Raw genomic sequence first — 19,254 nt, forward strand, 5'->3', positions numbered from 1 at the left:
TCAAGTTCATATTTATATCAAAAACCAGCTTTTTACATTAGCATGTGACGTTCAGAACTTGCATACCCCGCAAACTTCCGGTGAATTTACTGAATTACTCACGATAAACGTTCACAAAAAGCATAACAATTATTTTAAGAATTATAGATACAGAACTCCTCTATGCACTCGATATGTCCGATTTTAAAATAGCTTTTCGGTGAAAGCACATTTTGCAATATTCTAAGTAGATAGCCCGGCATCACAGGGCTAGCTATTTAGACACCCAGCAAGTTTAGCACTCACCAAAGTCAGATTTACTATAAGAAAAATGTTATTACCTTTGGTGTTCTTCGTCAGAATGCACTCCCAGGACTTCTACTTCAATAACAAATGTTGGTTTGGTCCCAAATAATCCATAGTTATATCCAAATAGCGGCGTTTTGTTCGTGCCTTCAAGACACTATCCGAAAGGGTAAATAAGGGTTACGAGCATGGCGCATTTCGTGACAAAAAAATTCTAAATATTCCATTACTGTACTTCGAAGCATGTCAACCGCTGTTTAAAATCCATTTTTATGCCATTTTTCTCGTAAAAAAGCGATAATATTCCGACCGGGAATCTGCATTTAGGTAAACAGACGAAAGAAAATAAAGCATGGGGTCGACTCGGGCACGCGCCTAAGCCCATAGTACTCTGATCGGCCACTTGCCAAAAGCGATAATGTGTTTCAGCCAGAGGCTGCCTCGATATCGTTCAGCTTTTTCCCGGGCTCTGAGAGCCTATGGGAGCCGTAGGAAGTGTCACGTTAGAGCAAAGATCCTCAGTCTTCAATAAAAAGAGCCAAGACGAACAACAACTTGTCAGACAGGCCACTTCCCATATAGAATCCTCTCAGGTTTTTGCCTGCCATATGAGTTCTGTTATACTCACAGACACCATTCAAACAGTTTTAGAAACTTTAGGGTGTTTTCTATCCAAAGCCAATAATTATATGCATATTCTAGTTACTGGGCAGGAGTAGTAACCAGATTAAATCGGGTATGTTTTTTATCCGGCCGTGTTAATACTGCCCCCTGCCCCCAACAGGTTAAATCAAACAAACACTCGAACAAAAATAACAAAGGGAAATGAAAGTGCACAGTTCTGTCAGGTACAGAAACACAAAATAGAAAACAACTACCCACAAACACAGGTGGGAAAAGGCTGCCTAAGTATGATTCCTAATCAGAGATAACGATAGACAGCTGCCTCTGATTAGGAACCATACTCGGCCCAAAACAAAGAAATACAAAACATAGAATGACCACCCCACACCCTGACCTAACAAAATAGAGAAATAAACCGTCTCTCTCACCACATCCTCATCGGCAGACTCAGTAGCCTTGGTTTCTCAAACGATTGCGTCGCCTGGTTCACCAACTACTTCTCTGATAGAGTTCAGTGTGTCAAATCGGAGGGCCTGCTGTCCGGACCTCTGGCAGTCTCTATGGGGGTACCACAGGGTTCAATTCTTGGGCCAACTCTTTTCTCTGTATACATCAATGATGTCGCTCTTGCTGCTGGTGAATCTCTGATCCACCTCTACACAGACGACACCATTCTGTATACTTCTGGCCCTTCTTTGGACACTGTGTTAACCTCTTGGCGTTCCCCTAGGATAGGGGGCACAAAAGCGAATTTTGACGGCCTCCTACTCAAACTCAGAAGCTAGGATATGCATATAATTAATACTTGTGGATAGAAAACACCCTAAAGTTTGTAAAACTGTTTGAATGGTGTCTGTGAGTATAACAGAACTCATATGGCAGTCAAAACCCCAAGACAGTGGAATTCTGAATTGCGAACTCAACTTCATCACGTTGCCTATTAATCACACCGTGAGCTATGGTTCATTGAGCACTTCCTATTGCTTCCACTAGATGTCCCCAGTCTTCACAAATTGGTTTGAGCCTTCTACTGTTAAAACTGAATGAATGAGACGCTGTGGAACGTGGTCACACGGAGAGGGCCATCACCATTATGACGCCGGCGCCCCTGGTTACCCTCCCCTTTCGAAACGTTTTGAAACACAATGCAATCGTCCCCCTCGAATCTTATTGGCTCTCTTGTTGAAAAACGCCCTGAAGATTTATGTTATACAACGTTTGACATGTTTGAACGAACCTAAATGGGAAAAAAATGCATTTTCTCGAAATGGCTGTCCCATGGCCGACGAAGCATTTGGATCAGCCTTCAGACGCGCTAACAAGAACAAGCTCGTGGAACATAAAGGAGTCATTTTTTCGAACGAAAATACATTTGTTGTGGACCTGGGATTCCTGGAAGTGCTTTCTGATGAAGACAACCAAAGGTAAGGGATTATTGACAATAGTATACAAGACTAGATGTGATATGCGATTGTTCCAAGATGGCTAGCCTATTGCTATTGCTAGCCTATTGTTCTGAGTATCGCATCCCCTTTTATCGCAAAGTGTGATTACCCGGTAAAGTTATTTTTAAATCTGGCATTACAGGTGCTTTCAAGAGATATTCATCTATAAATCTTAGAATGACAATATTACATTTTAAAAATGTTTTCGAATAGTAATTTAGTAAATTGTAGCTCTGTTTCATCGGATGCATTTGAGGGAAAATAGTTAGTCAACGTTACGCACCGATGTAAAATGCTGTTTTATATATAAATATGAACTTTATCGAACAAAAGAATGCATGTATTGTGTAACATGATGTCCTAGGTGTGTCATCTGATGAAGATTGTCAAAGGTTAGTACTGCATTTAGCTGTTTTTTTGGTTATTTGTGATGCATGTGGTTGGTCGGAAAATGGCTATGTGGCTACTTTTACGATATACTCCTCTAACATAATCTAATGTTTTGCTTTTGCTGTAAAGCCTTTTTGAAATCGGACAACGTGGTTCGATTCAGGAGAGGTGTATCTATAAAACAATATAATTTGAAAAAAAAAATGACAAAAAAAAAATTATTACATTTTGTTATGCTAATGGCGATATGATTTTTCGCTGGATATCCGTCCCGCATATGGGCCGGAGGCCGCACAGGGGTTAACAACCCTCCAGACGAACTTCAATGCCATACAACTCTCCTTCCGTGGTCTCGAACTGCTCCTAAATACAAGTAAAACTATATGCATGCTTTTCAACCGATCGCTGGCTGCACCTGCCCGCCTGTCCAGCATCACTTCTCTGGACGGTTCTGACTTAGAATTTGTGGATAACTACAAATACCTAGGTGTCTGGTTAGACTGTAAACTCTCCTTCCAGACTCACATCAATCATCTCCAATCCAAAGTTAAATCTAGAATTGGCTTCCTATTTCGCAACAAAGCATCCTTCACTCATGCTGCCAAACATACCCTCGTAAAACTGACCATCCTACCAATCCTCGACTTCGGCGATGTCATTTACAAAATAGCCTCCAATAACCTACTCAACAAGCTGGATGCAGTCTATCACAGTGCCATCCGTTTTGTCACCAAAGGCCCATATACTACCCACCACTGCGACCTGTACGCTCTCGTTGGCTGGCCTTCGCTTCATAATCGTCGCCAAACACATTGGCTCCAGGTCATCTACAAGACCCTGCTAGGTAAAGTCCCCCCTTATCTCCGCTCACTGGTCACCATAGCAGCACCCACCTGTAGCACGCGCTCCAGCAGGTATATCTCTCTGGTCACCCCTAAAGCCAACTCCTCCTTTGGTCGTCTCTCCTTCCAGTTCTCTGCTGCCAATGACTGGAACGAACTACAAAAATCTCTGAAACTGGAAACACTTATCTCCCTCACTAGCTTTAAGCACCAGCTATCAGAGCAGCTCCCAGATCACTGCACCTGTACATAGCCCATCTATAATTTAGCCCAAACTACTACCTCTTCCCCTACTGTATTTATTTATTTTATTTATTATTTTGCTCCTTTGCACCATATTATTTATATTTTAACTTTGAACTTTCTTCAAATTATAATTCTACCATTCCAGTGTTTTACTTGCTATACTTTATTTACTTTGCCACCATGGCCTTTTTTTGCCTTTACCTCTCTTATCTCACATCATTTGCTCACATTGTATATAGTCTTATTTTTGTCTACTGTATCATTGATTGTATGTTGTTTTACTCCATGTGTAACTCCGTGTTTTTGTATGTTGTCGAACTGCTTTGCTTTATCTTGGCCAGGTCGCAATTGTAAATGAGAACTTGTTCTCAACTTGCCTACCTGGTTAAATAAAGGTGAAATAAAATAAATAAAATAAAAAAACACAGGTGGGAAAAGGCTGCCTAAGTATGATTCCTAATCAGAGTCAATGATAGACCACTGCCTCTGATTAGGAACCATACTCGGCCCAAAACAAAGAAATACAAAACATAGAATGCCCACCCCAGACCCTGACCTAACAGAATAGAGAAATAAACCGTCTCTCTCAGGTCAGGGCGTGACAAGACTATACAACTCCACACACCTCCTTTGAACCTTCTCAAAAATGCTTCTGTATTTTGGCACGGCAACATAGCCAGTCCATGAAAATAAAAAAGGAACAGAGCTTTTTTGGGTGTTTTATTCCCATATTCCCATAATTTATTCCCAGAATTTTCGATTGTATATCTTCTGTAGTCATCGTCGATCAAGTGCGTAAACTAGACACACTTATATTAGCAAGATTGTGTGTGTGTACATCGTTTGAGATTGAGTGTTTACATCGTATTTACTGTTTTTTATTGCTACTAACATCTTCTGAATCTGTCTGTATCTTTCAACGTAAAACAGTGACATTTTATGCCTTCTTCTCTTGATTTCTTATCTAAAGTGCAGCCAGGGAAAGAACGCTAGCTTGCTCTTGCTGCCATCCTTTTGGATTTACACTTTTCAGAACTAACCTGAAAACGTTCAACTTTTGCACCAGTTCGCCCCCAATAAAACTCACATCTGTGAGCATACAGTGCCTTCGGAAAGTATTCAGACACCTTGACTTTTACCACAATATGTTACGTTACAACCTTATTCTAAACCTTTTTAAGGCTAGGCGTCCCGCTAGCGGGACAACTTCCGGTGAAACTGGAGGGTGCACAATTCAAATAAATAATCATAAAAATGCTGGATATTAAACATTTAGGAACATACAAGTGTCTTATATCGGTTAAAAGCTTATATTCTTGTTAATCTAACTGCATATTCCGATTTACAATAGGCTTTACAGCGAAAGCATGCCATGTGATTGTTTGAGGACGGTGCCCCACATCAAAATATTTTTCCACCAGCACAGGTTTCATAAATTCACAGATAGCAATTAAATATTCACTTACTTTTTGAAAATCTTCCTCTGATTTGTCATCCAAAGGGTCCCAGTTACAACATGTAGTGTCGTTTTGTTAGATAAAATCATTCTTTATATCCCAAAAAGTCTGTTTAGTTGGTGCCATCGATTTGAGTAATCCACTCATTCAACATGCAGAGAAAGGAATCCAAAAGCTACCGCTAAACCTTGTTAACACAAGTCAAAATACATTTCTATTTAATCCTCAGATACCCTAAAATGTAATTAAACTATAATATTTAATACGGAAAGAAGTATGTTGAATAGGTAAACGATATTAGCAGGTGCGCGTCCTCTTCGTCACGCGCACATAGACTGATTTCCAAGTCTGTATCCCAGTACCTAAAATCATAATTCTTCCTCGTTTGGGAAGAAACAAGCCTGAAACCTTGAACAAAGACTACTGACATCCAGTGGAAGCCATAGGAATTGCATACTGGGAGCTAGATTAAATTGTTTCCCTATGCGTTCTATTGGAAGAGCATGGGCTCTAAAGAAATATATATTTCCGGTTGGTTTTTCTTTGGATTTTCTCAAACCATATCTATTGTGCTATAGTCTCATACATTATTTTAACATTTCTACAAACTGCAGAGTGTTTTCTTTCCAATGGTACCAATTATATGCATATCCTGGCTTCAGGGCCTGAGCAACAGGCAGTTTACTTTGGGCACGTCAGTCAGGCAGAAATGGAGAAAAATAGACCCTAGCCTTTAATTTTAACAACACAATTCCCCATCAATCTACACACAATACCCCATAAATGACAAAACAGGCTAGTAGAAATTTTGGCAAATGTATAAAAAAACAAAAACAGAAATACCTTATTTACATAAGCATTCATACCCTTTGCTCGAAATTGAACTTGAAATTGAGCTCAGATGCATCCTCTTTCCATTGATCATCCTTGAGATGTTTTTACAATTGATTGGTCATTATATGGAAAGGCATACACTTGTGTCGAGGCACAGATCTTGGGAAGGGTACCAAAACATTTCTGCCGCATTGAAGGTCTCAAGAACATAGTGGTCTCCATCATCCTTAAATGGAAGAAGTTTGGAACCACCAATACTCTTCCTAGAGCTGAGCTATTGGGGGAGAAAGGCCTTGGTCAGGGAGCTGACCAAGAACCTGATGGTCTCTCTGACAGTGCTCAAGAGTTCCTCTGTAGAGATGGGAGAACCTTCCAGAAGGACAACCATCTCTGCAGCACTCCACCAATCAGGCCTTTACGGTAGAGTGGCCAGACGGAAGCCACTCCTCAGATATAGGAACATGACAACCCTCTTGGAGTTTGTCAAACGGCACCTAAAGACTCTCAGACCATGAGAAACAAGCTTTTCTGGTCTGATTAAACAAATATTGAACTCTTTGGCCTGAATGGCAAGCGTCACGCCTGGAGGAAACCCGGCACAATACCGACGGCGAAGCATAGTGTTGGCAGCCTCATGCTGTGGGGATGTTTTTCAGCGACAGGGACTGGGAGACTAGTCAGGATCAAGGGAAAGATGAACAGAGCAAAGTACAGAGAGATCCTTGATGAAAACCTGCTCTAGAGCGCTGAGGACCTCAGACTGGGGGTGAAGGTTCACCTTCCAACAGGACAACGACCCTAAGCACACAGCCAAGACAATGCAGGAGTGGCTTCGGGACAAGTCTCTGAATGTCCTTGAGTGGCCCAGCCAGAGCCCAGAATTGAACCCGGTCTAACATCTCTAGAGAGACCTGAAAATAGCTGTGCAGCAACGCACCCATCCAACCTGACAGAGGTTGAGAGGATCTGCAGAGAAGAATGAGATAAACTCCCTAAATACAGGTGTGCCGATCATACCCAAGAAGACTTGAGCTTGTAATCGCTGCCAAAGGTGCTTCAACAAAGTATTGAGGGAAGGGTCTGAATATTTATGTAAATGTTATATTTCAGTTTTTGTTTGTAATAAATTAGCAAACATTTCTAAAAAACTGTTTTGAATTGTCATTATGGGGTATTGTGTGTAGATTGATGTGAGAAAAAAAACATTAATACATTTTAGAATAAGGCTGTAACGTAACAAAATTTGGAAAAAGTCAAGGGGTCAGAATATTTTCCGAAGACACTGTTTATGTCACAGAGTTTGCCCCACAAGAATGCACATGCACAGTTGTTACCCATCTCCGCTGTTGTTGCAGTTGGCCACATAAAATAATGACATAAAAATAATCTCCATTGTTTTATGTGAAAAGTACACATTTCGTGAGTCAAAACCGATAGTACTTTTGAATAAAAAAAATAGCTAATTCGGCCGTATGCATTCAATAAAACAAAGAATTTGGCCACGTTTCGTCTCAAACGCTCTTTGACTGACGACGGAGCAGAGCTAGTAGTGCACTAAGACACGTCACTAGTCACATGACCTGTTTTTGCATCTTTACAGTTTTAGACTGCAGGGAGAGAGAGGAGGAGAAGGCAAACAACTGAACAAAAATATAAACTTATTGGCCCAGTCAATAAGAATGAGTTTTTCTCCACAGAATGGCTTTATTACAGACAGAAATACTCCTCAGTTTCATCAGCTGTCTGGGTGGCTGGTCTCAGACAATCCCGCAAGTGAAGAAGCTGGATGTGGAGGTTCTGGGCTGGCGTGGTTACACGTGGTCTGGACGTACTGCCAAGTTCTCTAAAATGAAATTGGAGGCGGCTTATGGTAGAGAAATAAACATTAAATTCTCAGGCAACAGCTCTGGGGGACATTTCTACGGTCAGTATGCCAATTGCACAATCCCTCAAAACTTGAGATATCTGTGGCATTGTGTTGTGTGACAAAAATGCACATTTTAGAATTACCTTTTATTTTACCCAGCACAAGGTGCACCTGTGTAATGATCATGCTGTTTAATGAGCATCTTGATATGCCACACCTGTCAACACTTTACACGTTGCATTTATCTTGGCAAAGAAGAAATTCTCACTAACAGGGATGTAAACACATTTTTGCACAACATTTGAGAAAATATGCATATGGAACATTTCTGGTATCTTTTATTTCAGCTGATGGGACCAACACTTTACATGTTGCATTTATATTTTTTGTTAAATGGAACCCCTTGGGAAATTTGAAATTTTAGGTAAACTTCCCCTTTAAATGCTTCACAGACTGTGAGCTGGGGATTCCATCCGGGATAAAGAGCATGGATGGTGTCTGTGTAATGGATTATGTGATGCAGATTTAGCATGCATTTGCATAGAGTTCAAAATGATACTCTGTGATATAACCTACTTTTGATTTTCAATATTCCTCTCGAATTTTAAATGTTGATGTTTCGCAAAAACCGAGGTGTTAGCCAAAATCTATGCGTTGGCATGAAACTATACTTGATTTATCCTACTACCTAAGGGATTGAGATCTGGTGATGGATTCTCAGTCTTGAGGAAGCAGATTTATGTTCATTTTGATATGCATGCTTCTTACTGGCCGACCATGAGAGCACTCGAGAGTGCGCCCACCAATATTGATGAAATACAAATGCTAAAACATGATCCAATTACATGGGAGTACTAAAAGTGGAAGTGTAGGCCTACATTTTTAAAATACGTGTCTAATGGATGTTCCTTATGAGCCTTTTATACATTTGCGTAATGTTATTTCAGGTGGGACGTGAATTTCCCAGCATGAAATACCATGCTGTGTTGCTATGTCAACCATGTCTTCTAATTTTAGGTGTTTCTCTTTTTCGCCTGTCTTCTACAATTGTAAGCTGGCATGTTGTATAAAATGGCATCACAAAACACCTCCCCAACAAAACATCTCCCCAACACACACTGCTGTACAACAGTGTACAGCAATACCAAATGGTGCTACCATTCTACCTAACCCTGCATGCCTATTCAGTTAAACCTAATGAGCTTGAAGTGAATGGATCATTTTTGGCTTCGATATCTCTGGTTTGCTAATTAAACTCATGAAAATCTGGAATTTGTTCTGGATTAGATATAGTAGAGTTCATGCGGACATCACTGCTAAAGAAGTAGACAGGAGAGTGAATGTTTGGGGATGAATCTCAAACTTAGAACATCCATGGAAATGAGTTGTACTGTATATGGCTCATGAAGTAATGAGCTCTGAATATAAATGTAGGACATGACTTAGGAAAGAATAGGAAAACAACAAAATATCTTGTGGCTGCCATGGGTTAACTTCCATGCAACCTCTTTGGGTTCCACTCTCTTCATGGCCAGCTGTTGATATTGAAGCCTGTACCAAAATTAGGAGGAAAGGAAGTCCAAGGACACAAGGCTTCCCACCATTGTGACTAGTGATCTAGATGGCTCAGCTGGTTGGACCATGGATTTAGCATCACCACAATGGTGGGTTCCATGCCTGCATTGGTTTCATAAAAACGGCTTCTGCTCCTTGACCATGAAGTAATGTAAGATTTTTTTTTTAAGTACAATTTATAATAATGTATTCTTAATGACAATTCAAGTCAAATCAAAACAAAGCTTATTCCTCACATGCATAGTATACAGAGGGTCTAAACGGTACAGTGAAATGCTTACTTGCTGCTCTTCCCCAACAGTGCAGAATAATATAAAGTAGTAAAGCTAATCAATAGACAATAAGTAGATGAATAAAGTTGACTACAAAACATTTATAGTCTTCATTTATAGTCTTCAAATGTAGCACAAAGACGACCAACTCTTGCATTCTGTTTGAACCATCCCTCAGGACAGAGCCTCCCATTTAGATATCATCCTCAATACAAGAGAAAGGCAACAAAATGGTTTCCAGATAGCAGTGGTCCCTTGAGACATCACAGGCCTGCTTTGTATAAGGATTTGTTATTGCAGACAAGCATTGAAACACCGATAGATGTGACGCTACCCGGGACATACTTAATAACCATTTTATTAGCTTTCGCTGATGGTCTACAGAAGATCAAAGACAAGCTTGTTTGACATTCGGATGCATTTGGCTGATTGGCAATTCATCATTTTGCCTCTAATTCACAAGCCCAGCCCTCTGTAAATTGGCATATTCTATTTCAATAAATTACACACAAAAAATGTGTTGACGAAAATCATAAAATCAGTAATTATTTTTCCATGTTTGAGAAATGAATGAATATTAGTTTAATCAAATGTTTGTAATTATAATAAATTACATTTGTTTTGGTTCTGTTTGAGATGTCGAAGATTACGATTCCTTAAATGCCAAGTGGATTTGAATTGTCATGGTGATGCTGGTGCATGTCAGGATGTTTTGCCAGTAATTTAGTAAACCTAATTGACATAAAATTATTATTTAACAACAACAGAAATGTCTTAGACTGCAGACATGATACATTGAAAACCGTTTCAGCTATATACACTACCATTCAAAAGTTTGGGGTCACTTAGAAATGCCCTTGTCTTTGAAAGAAAAGCACATTTTTTGTCCATTGAAATGACATCAAATTGATCAGAAATACAGTGTAGACATTGTTAATGTTGTAAATGACTATTGTAGCTGGAAACGGCAGATTTTTTTAAATGGAATATCTACATAGGCGTACAGAGGCCCATTATCAGCAACCATCACTCCTATGTTCCAATGGCACGTTGTGTTAGCTAATCCAAGTTATCAATGACTGGTAAATGATCCAAGACCAGCTCAGTTAATCCCTACTATTGTGACAATGAGTCGTCATAATGCTGCATCAAATGAACATGATTTTAGGGGCATTGGCAAACACAATGTAAGTAATTTAATTGATGTACCCCTATTTACACCGAATACATCTGTTTATCCTACAGCTATTGTAAGCAGTAATCATGAGCCTATTAACCAGAGTTACAGTGTTCGCACTGAGGCGGTGTGCAATAGTAGAAAGACTACCTTATGCAGCTCACCCTGCACTATCAGCTCCAATATAAATAACATGAATACGTCTACCTCTGATAAGCTTCCCAGTAAAGCATTAAAAACAATCAAGCAACCCAGAAAAGTGCTAAAAATAGCCCATATTAACATATGTAGCCTAAGAAACAAGGTCCATGAAGTCAATAACTTGCTTGTAACAGATGACATTCATATTCTGACAATCTGAAACTCACTTAGATAACTTATAATACCTTTGATGATAAAGTGGTAGCAATACATGGTCATAACATCTACCGAAAAGACAGAAATGCCAACAGAGGTGGTGTTGCGGTCTGTATTCAGAACCACATTCCTGTAAAGCTTAGAGACAATCTAATGTTAAATACTGTTGAAGTAATATGGCTACAGGTTCATCTGCCTCACCTAAAGCCCATGCTAGTGGGAAGCTGTTATAGCTGCTATACCACCAAGTGCTAACAGTCAGTATCTGGATAATATGTGTGAAATGCTTGATAATGTATGTGATATCAACAGAGTAGTATATTTTCTGGGTGATTTAAATATTGACTGGCTCTCATCAAGCTGCCCACTCAGGAAAAAACTTCAAACTATAACCAGTGCCTGCAACCTGGATCAGGTTGTCAGTCAACCTACCAGTGTAGTTACAAACAGCACAGGAATTAAATCATCAACATGTATTGATCACATCTTTACTAATGCTGCAGATATTTGCAAATCCATGGGATGTAATGATCACAATATATTAGCCATATCTAGGAAAACAAAAGTTGCAAAAACTGGGCCTAATATAGTATATAAGAGGTCATACAATAAGTTTTGTAGTGATTCATATATTGATGATGTAAAGAATATTTGCTGGTCTGTGGTGTGTAATGAGGAGCAACCAGACGCTGCACTTGACACATTTATGAAACTACTTATTCCAGTTACTAATAATCACGCACCCATTAAGAAAACGACTGTAAAAACTGTTACATCCCATTGGATTGATGAGGAATTGAAAAATTGTATAGTTAAGAGGGATGAGGCAAAAGGTATGGCAATTAAGTCTGGCAGCCCAACTGATTGGCAAACGTACTGCAAATTAAGAAATCATGTGACTAAACTAAAGAAAAAGAAACTACAACATGAAACTAAGATAAATGATCTAAAGAATGATAGTAAAAAGCTTTGGGGCACCTTAAATGACATTTTGGGAAAAAAAGCGAATTTGGTTCTTAGATTAATTTAATCAGATGGCTCATTCATCACAAAGCCCACTGAAATTGCAAACTACTTAATTGACTTTTTCATTGGCAAGATAAGCAAACTTAGGGATGACATGCCAGCAACAAATGCTTACACTACACATTCAAGTATATCATACCAAATTATGAAAGTCAAGAATTGTACTTTTGAATTCTGTAAAGTCAGTGTGGAAGAGGTGCAACAATTATTGGTATCTATCTACAATGACAAGCCACCAGGGTCTGACAATCTGGATGGAACATTACTGAGGATAATAGCAGATGATATTGCCACTCTTATTTGCCACATCTTCAATTTAAGCCTACTAGAGAGCATGTGCCCTCAGGTCTGGAGGGAAGCTAAAGTTATTCTGCTACCCAAGAATAGTAAAGCCCCCTTTACTGGTTCAAATAGCCGACCAACCAGCCTGTTACCAACCCTTAGCAAACGTCTGGAAAAAAAATTGTTTGACCAGATACAATGCTAATTCACAGTAAACAAATTCACAACAGAATTTCAGCATGCTTCCAAGAGTTACTTGTCTAACAGAACAGAGGGTGTTCTTTAATGGAAGCCTCTCAAATATAATCCATTAGAGTCAGGAATTCCCCAGGGTAGCTGTTTAGGCCCCTTGCTTTTTCAAGTTACCTGTAAACTTTCTCCAAACATTTCAAACAACTTTCCTAATCCATCCTTAGGTATCCTAAAACGTAAATAATCAATAAAATGTAAGACGGAATATACTGTGTTCAATAGCGGATAAAATAAAAATGGAGCGAGCTACAGGTTGCGTGCCCCAAACATAAGAGTCCACTTGGCTTGACACTCATTCTGAATAGCCGTTGTCATGACGTTGGCCTCTTTTGGTACAGGGAGGACAGTTGACCCCTCCCTTTTGCACCACCACCCCCTACCTTCCCCCCAATCCACCCTGTGTGTAAAGGGTCGTAAAAACTCTAAAATTCCAGGAGAGTCTCTGGCCACATGGCCCATAGAGGGACACAGGAAATTCTTCCAACTCATAGAATTGGGGAGCCAAGCGACATTATGTGTTCTGGAGAGGGTATGGAGGATTGGTGAAGAATCCAGCTACGAACTGATCCGCTTGGTACAATTTTGTGATGCTCAGAAGAGACAGTGTAGCCATGTTACCATAAAACTGTTTATATACTTGCAGCTTAGTGGTTGTATAGAATGTATTAATAAGGATAAAGCTTTTATAATACACATGAGATGCTATTGTACTGATGTACTGTGATAGAATTGTATTTCTGTAACCAAATCTAGCTCGGTCATGGGCACGCCCCCGGGGACCCATACAGGACCAGGCGTCATTTGACAAGCCTGTTCTATGGGCACTATAAAGCACCCCCTGATTTACATTTCTTCAGACCAGGCCTAGACTCTATGGCCAGAAGTTTGACCATCCAAGTACTCTACTGAAAGTGAACCATACCACGTGGTTAACTTTTAGACTATTGATACCGACAGAATAAGAACAAGTCTTTGATATTAATTATTAGTCTGCAGCTAAGTAAATTATATCATCGAACGCGAAGACCAACGAAACAACCATTCTATGACGACATTAATGAATGTCGCTCTGAAAGATCCATTCTAACCGAGAGAGAGAGAGAGAGAACGCGGACAAAACTCCCCAACAGAACAGAACTCTCAAACAAGGATCACGACGACACATGAGCGTAAATATATATTGATTGCGATTGTTCCCGAATGAGTGAGCCTTCAATTGTCAATTGTTAATATTAATGAACTCTGTGTAACTTCTCAGCTGACCGTTTATGACCCATTGTTCAACAGGCCGACCTGCCTGTTTAGCCCACAAGGGCACATTCCTCTACCAATCCTTTGTGACGATAATTACTGTTTATGTTTTCTGTTAATTACTTAGTGTAGTAAATAAATGATTTTAAGACAATTGATGTATGGATGATTTTAGTAAAGACTGGGTTCGTGCAGATACAACAATTTACGATGTTTGGAATGAGACTGGACTAGAGGTAAAATACACCATTTAAACCAGAAGATAATCGGCCTATACTATAATAGAATATAATACTATAGTACAGGAAAGTTATATTAGGAAAATTATAGCTTTGTAATCTGAATATTCTCCTTGGTGCCCCGATCTCCTAGTTAATTACAATTAAACGATTAATCAATTTAATCGCGTGATAATAATTACAGGGAGCTAATTGATAAACATATCTAAAGTTTAATGGTACCCCCAAAGACACGACACCGTACTTCTTCATTTCTCAAAGGAAAAACATCAACCAATTTTTAAAGACTGTTGACATCTAGTGGAAGTCATAGGAACTGCAACCAGGTGCGTCATAAATCTAGAATCCCATAGAAAAACAATAGAACACAGTCAACTCAACAACAAAAAAAATCCTGGATGGTTTGACCTCGGGGTTTCGGCTTCCAAATAAGTTCTGTTATACTCACAGACATTAGTTTAACAGTTTTAGAAACTTTAGAGTGTTTTCTATCCAAATCTATAAATTATATGCATATCCTACCTTCTGGGCATGAGTATCAGGCAGTTTACTTTGGGCACACTTTTCATCCGGATGTGAAAATACCGCCCCCTATCGCAAAGAGGTTAAATTGTTTAACTTGGGTCAAACGTTTCGGGTAGCCTTCCACAAGCTTCCCACAGTAAGTTGGATGAATTTTGGCCCATTCCTACTGACAGAGCTGGTGTAACTGAGTCAGGTTTGTAGGCCTCCTTGCTCGCACGCGCTTTTCAGTTCTACCCACAAATCTTGTATAGGATTGAGGTCAGGGCTTTGTGATGGCCGCTCCAATACCTTGACTTTGTTGTCCTTAAGCCATTTTACCACACCTTTAGAAGTATGCTTGGGGTCATTGTCCATTTGGAAAACCCATTTGCGACCAAGCTTTAACCTCCTGACTGAGGTCTTGAGAAGTTGCTGCAATATATCCACATCATTTTACTTCCTCATGATGCCATCTAGTTTGTGAAGTGCACCAGTCCCTCCTGGAGCAAAGCACCCCCACAACATGATGCTGCCACCCCCGTGCTTCACAGTTGCTATGGTGTACTTCAGCTTGCAAGCCTCCCCCTTTTTCCTCCAAACATAACGATGATTATTATGGCCAACCAGTTCCATTTTTGTTTCATCAGACCAGAGGACATTTCTCCAAAAAGTACGATCTTTGTCACAATTGGAGGGAAGTTGCAAACTGTAGTCTGGCTTTTTGATGGCGGTTTTGGAGCAGTGGCTTCTTCCTTGCTGAGCAGCCTTTCAGGTTATGTCGATATAGGACTCGTTTTACTGTGGATATAGATACTTTTTTACCGGTTTCCTCCAGCATCATCACAAGGTCCTTTGCTGTTGTTCTGGGATTGAATTGCACTTTTCTCGCCAAAGTATGTTCATCTCTCGGAGACAGGACGCGTCTCCTTCCTGAGCGGTATGACGGCTGCGTGGTCCCATGGTGTTTGTACTTGCGTACTATTGTTTGTACAGATAAACGTGGTTCCTCCAGGCATGTGGAATTTGCTGGCAAGGATGAACCAGACTTGTGGAGGTCTACAATTTTTTTCTGAGGCTGATTTCTTTTGATTTTCACATGATGTCAAGCAAAGAGGTACTGAGTTTGAAGGTAGGCCTTGCAATACATCCACAGGTACACCACCAATTGACTCAAATTATGTCAATTACCCTATCAGAAGCTTCTAAATCCATGAAATCATTTTCTGGAATTGCCCAAGCTGTTTAAAGGCACTGTCAACTTAGTGTATGTAAACTTCTGACCCACTGGAATGGTGATACAGTGAATTATAAGTGAAATAATCTCTCTGTATACAAGTGTTGGAAAAATGACTTGTGTCATGCACAAAGTAGATGTCCTAACCGACTTGCCAAAACTATAGTTTGTAAACAAGAAATTCATGGAGCAGTTGAAAAAACGGATTTTAATGACTCCAACTTAAGTGTATGTAAACTTCTGATTTCAACTGTACGTACATCCTCACACAAAGTCATAATCTCCTTAGCTAATAATGAAGCTATCTTCCAACATGGTAAAGTATTACTTTCACCTTTACATGGCATACAGAGCAAACAATCACATGCTTTTCTAAGAACTACTGATTCAAATGACTAATACTCACTATTTTGTGTGTTCACAAAGAACTACAAAGGGATTTGGTGGTCCTAAAGGAGAGGTGCCATGTTCTATTGTTGTTTTCGGTATAGTCCAGTTTTATTTTCTGAATTGTATTGCATTTTTTGTCCTCGGCTCACATTTCATGTCCCTCAGCAGCAATAGCAAATTTGAAACCCCCCCCGACCTTTATTTCTCTTGACATTCAATGTGTTTTTCAGTTAAAAAGCAATCCTGTGACATGGCAATCAAGTGTCATAACCACTTCAGTTTGCCTTGAACGAAGCACAGTCTTTTTCATTTCTGTGTTCAGAACAGTTATGGCTCAGAATAATACTGTCTGGGACCTGAGGGACTATGAGACATTGTTCGACCATAAAAATGTATGATTTGAGCAGGGTTTTCTGTATTTCTTGTTTGCAGAAAGTTATGGATGCAGTTCAATGCACGATCATTTTAATTCACCATTACATTTCTTGGTAGTCAAAAAAATCTTGCTATCATGTTGTAAATCACAGCTGGCCTTGTACATTGTTTGCTGCCACAATTCATTCGGGATGCGCTGTTTCAGTTTCAATGACTCAATATTTTTAACAAAAACGGATGACTGTAGCTATTGCTGGGAATTTCAATACACTCAAACGAGCAAGGTCAATGATCTCAAGTCTGTCATACAGTGGCTAATATGCTAGCGCACATGTGTCGAACACAAGCCCCGCGGGCCGAATAGGACACACAAGTGAGAATAAATGAGTCAACAGTTGAGTCATCTAGTTTATGAAATTACAGCCTGATGCGTTTGCATCAGGGAAATCAACTTCAAATGCGTTGCTTTAGTGTGTCTCTTTTACAATGCACAGCGGAGGGAAAGTGTACAGACAAATGCCACCGTCCTAGCTAGGCTACTAAAATGTTTTAGTCTCGCTTCGGTTTTGATTAAAAGGTGGGAATTAATAACCAAAAAACAAAACACCATACAAAAGAGAAATATGTAGGCTTATTACAGCAACATTTGAGCAGTAGCCTAGGTTGGCTACTCAACCACAATAGCTACATTTTGAGTGAACCATACAACAATGCTGCATTTAACTGCACTGGTGATCCATGTAGTGCAAAAAAATGAAAAACATGTTTTACGTTTAAATGTTACAAAAACCTATAGCTACATTTTTGTTAATTGGAGTCATGAAATACTTTTTGATTAGGGTCGCAGCATATTATGCACATCTGCAAGCATAGCAGCAAATGATGGACAAATATTATTTATCTATTTTGTTTTAATATGTTCAAATGCTATTTACAGCATCAAATGGACATTATAAAGGGTCATATTTTTTCTAATAAAACAAATTACCAGTTTGGGTCGTAGTTGTATCTTTTCTTTGTAGAAACAAATAGGCTATATCTGGCCCGCGATTTCTTTGTGTTTTTTTCTATATGGTCTGTGCACTGATTGAGTTTGACACCCCTGGGTTAGTGTATCTATTTATGTAGCTAGCTATTTATTTAGCAAAAAAAGAGCCTAACGTTAGCTAGCTAGCTGCTGGGAGGATGTCATGTTATTGGAGGAGTGGATGAGTGACCAACTTTTTCCCCTTATATTGGTTTTCGTTGGCAACAGCTAGAGATGCTGCTGGCTAGCTAGCTAGCTATGCTGTACTTGAACGACTGTTATCCACAGCTAGCATATATCTTAGCTGTTTTGGGACAAGCATGCATTGGCAGGCAAGCTGCAGAAGGACGGGCAGGCTACTAATCCCCATCATTTATCATGGAATTTTGACGACCAACTAGCTGAAAAGGTTAGAGAGGGTTTATCTGTTCCCTCATTAGATTTATCTCATCTCACATTAATTGTTGATCTTCTTGTTGATGTGCATAGGCAACTGAGGGAGAGATAGCATACCTTTTTATGGTCGTTTGATAAATAGGATTGTGAAGTTCTCAAATGTAAGTCTTCCGTGGTATTTACATATTTGCAGAAATCCATTCAGGTGTATTTTGTGGCTTTTGGCAAATACGTTCTTAGGATCTCATTCACTGAGTTCAAAGTGAATGATGGAAGGCCCGTGTGGCAAATGGCTTATTCGCATATAGGCATACTGTAGCTCTGATTGGCTATGGAACACCGGTCTACGTAGAATTTGGTCCTGGTCAGGACAGATGTTTTTATTCTGTTTTATTTACTGCAGTACCTATTAATTGTCCAAACGTATGGCCGCTTTCCACTTTATATTGCTATAGAATTTTCACAAATGCCTCATTCCCAAACATTCCATGAATTTATGAAAACTTGAAAATGAACCTTAGTTCAATTTCACTCACAGCTGGGTCAAGGCCATGTGATTTGTTGTGTAGTGTCACGTCATAGTCCTTTCCAACAATACTCATGGAACCAAGGAAAAGTAGAGGCCTCAATGTCTACTATTGAGACGGTCACTTTCTAAGGTTAAATAATGTCCTGCTGTCGTCAAGGACTGTGTTGTACACTATTGCCACAGATAGAACAATGAGGCAGATATTTCACTGGATGTATAAATGTGGAACATTGGGTTGGCGTTTCCACTCACTACCAATTATGGTGATGAGAGTAAGCCCAGTGGCCGGCAGCGGGAGAAGATGCAGCAAGACGGATTTTGGCCGAAATTATGCAAATTTTCTCATCGATTAAACATTTGATCTCCATACAGTTTTCT

Source organism: Salmo salar, chromosome 21 (assembly GCF_965601325.2).
Source record: "Salmo salar chromosome 21, fSalSal1, whole genome shotgun sequence".
Lineage (NCBI taxonomy): Eukaryota > Metazoa > Chordata > Actinopteri > Salmoniformes > Salmonidae > Salmo > Salmo salar.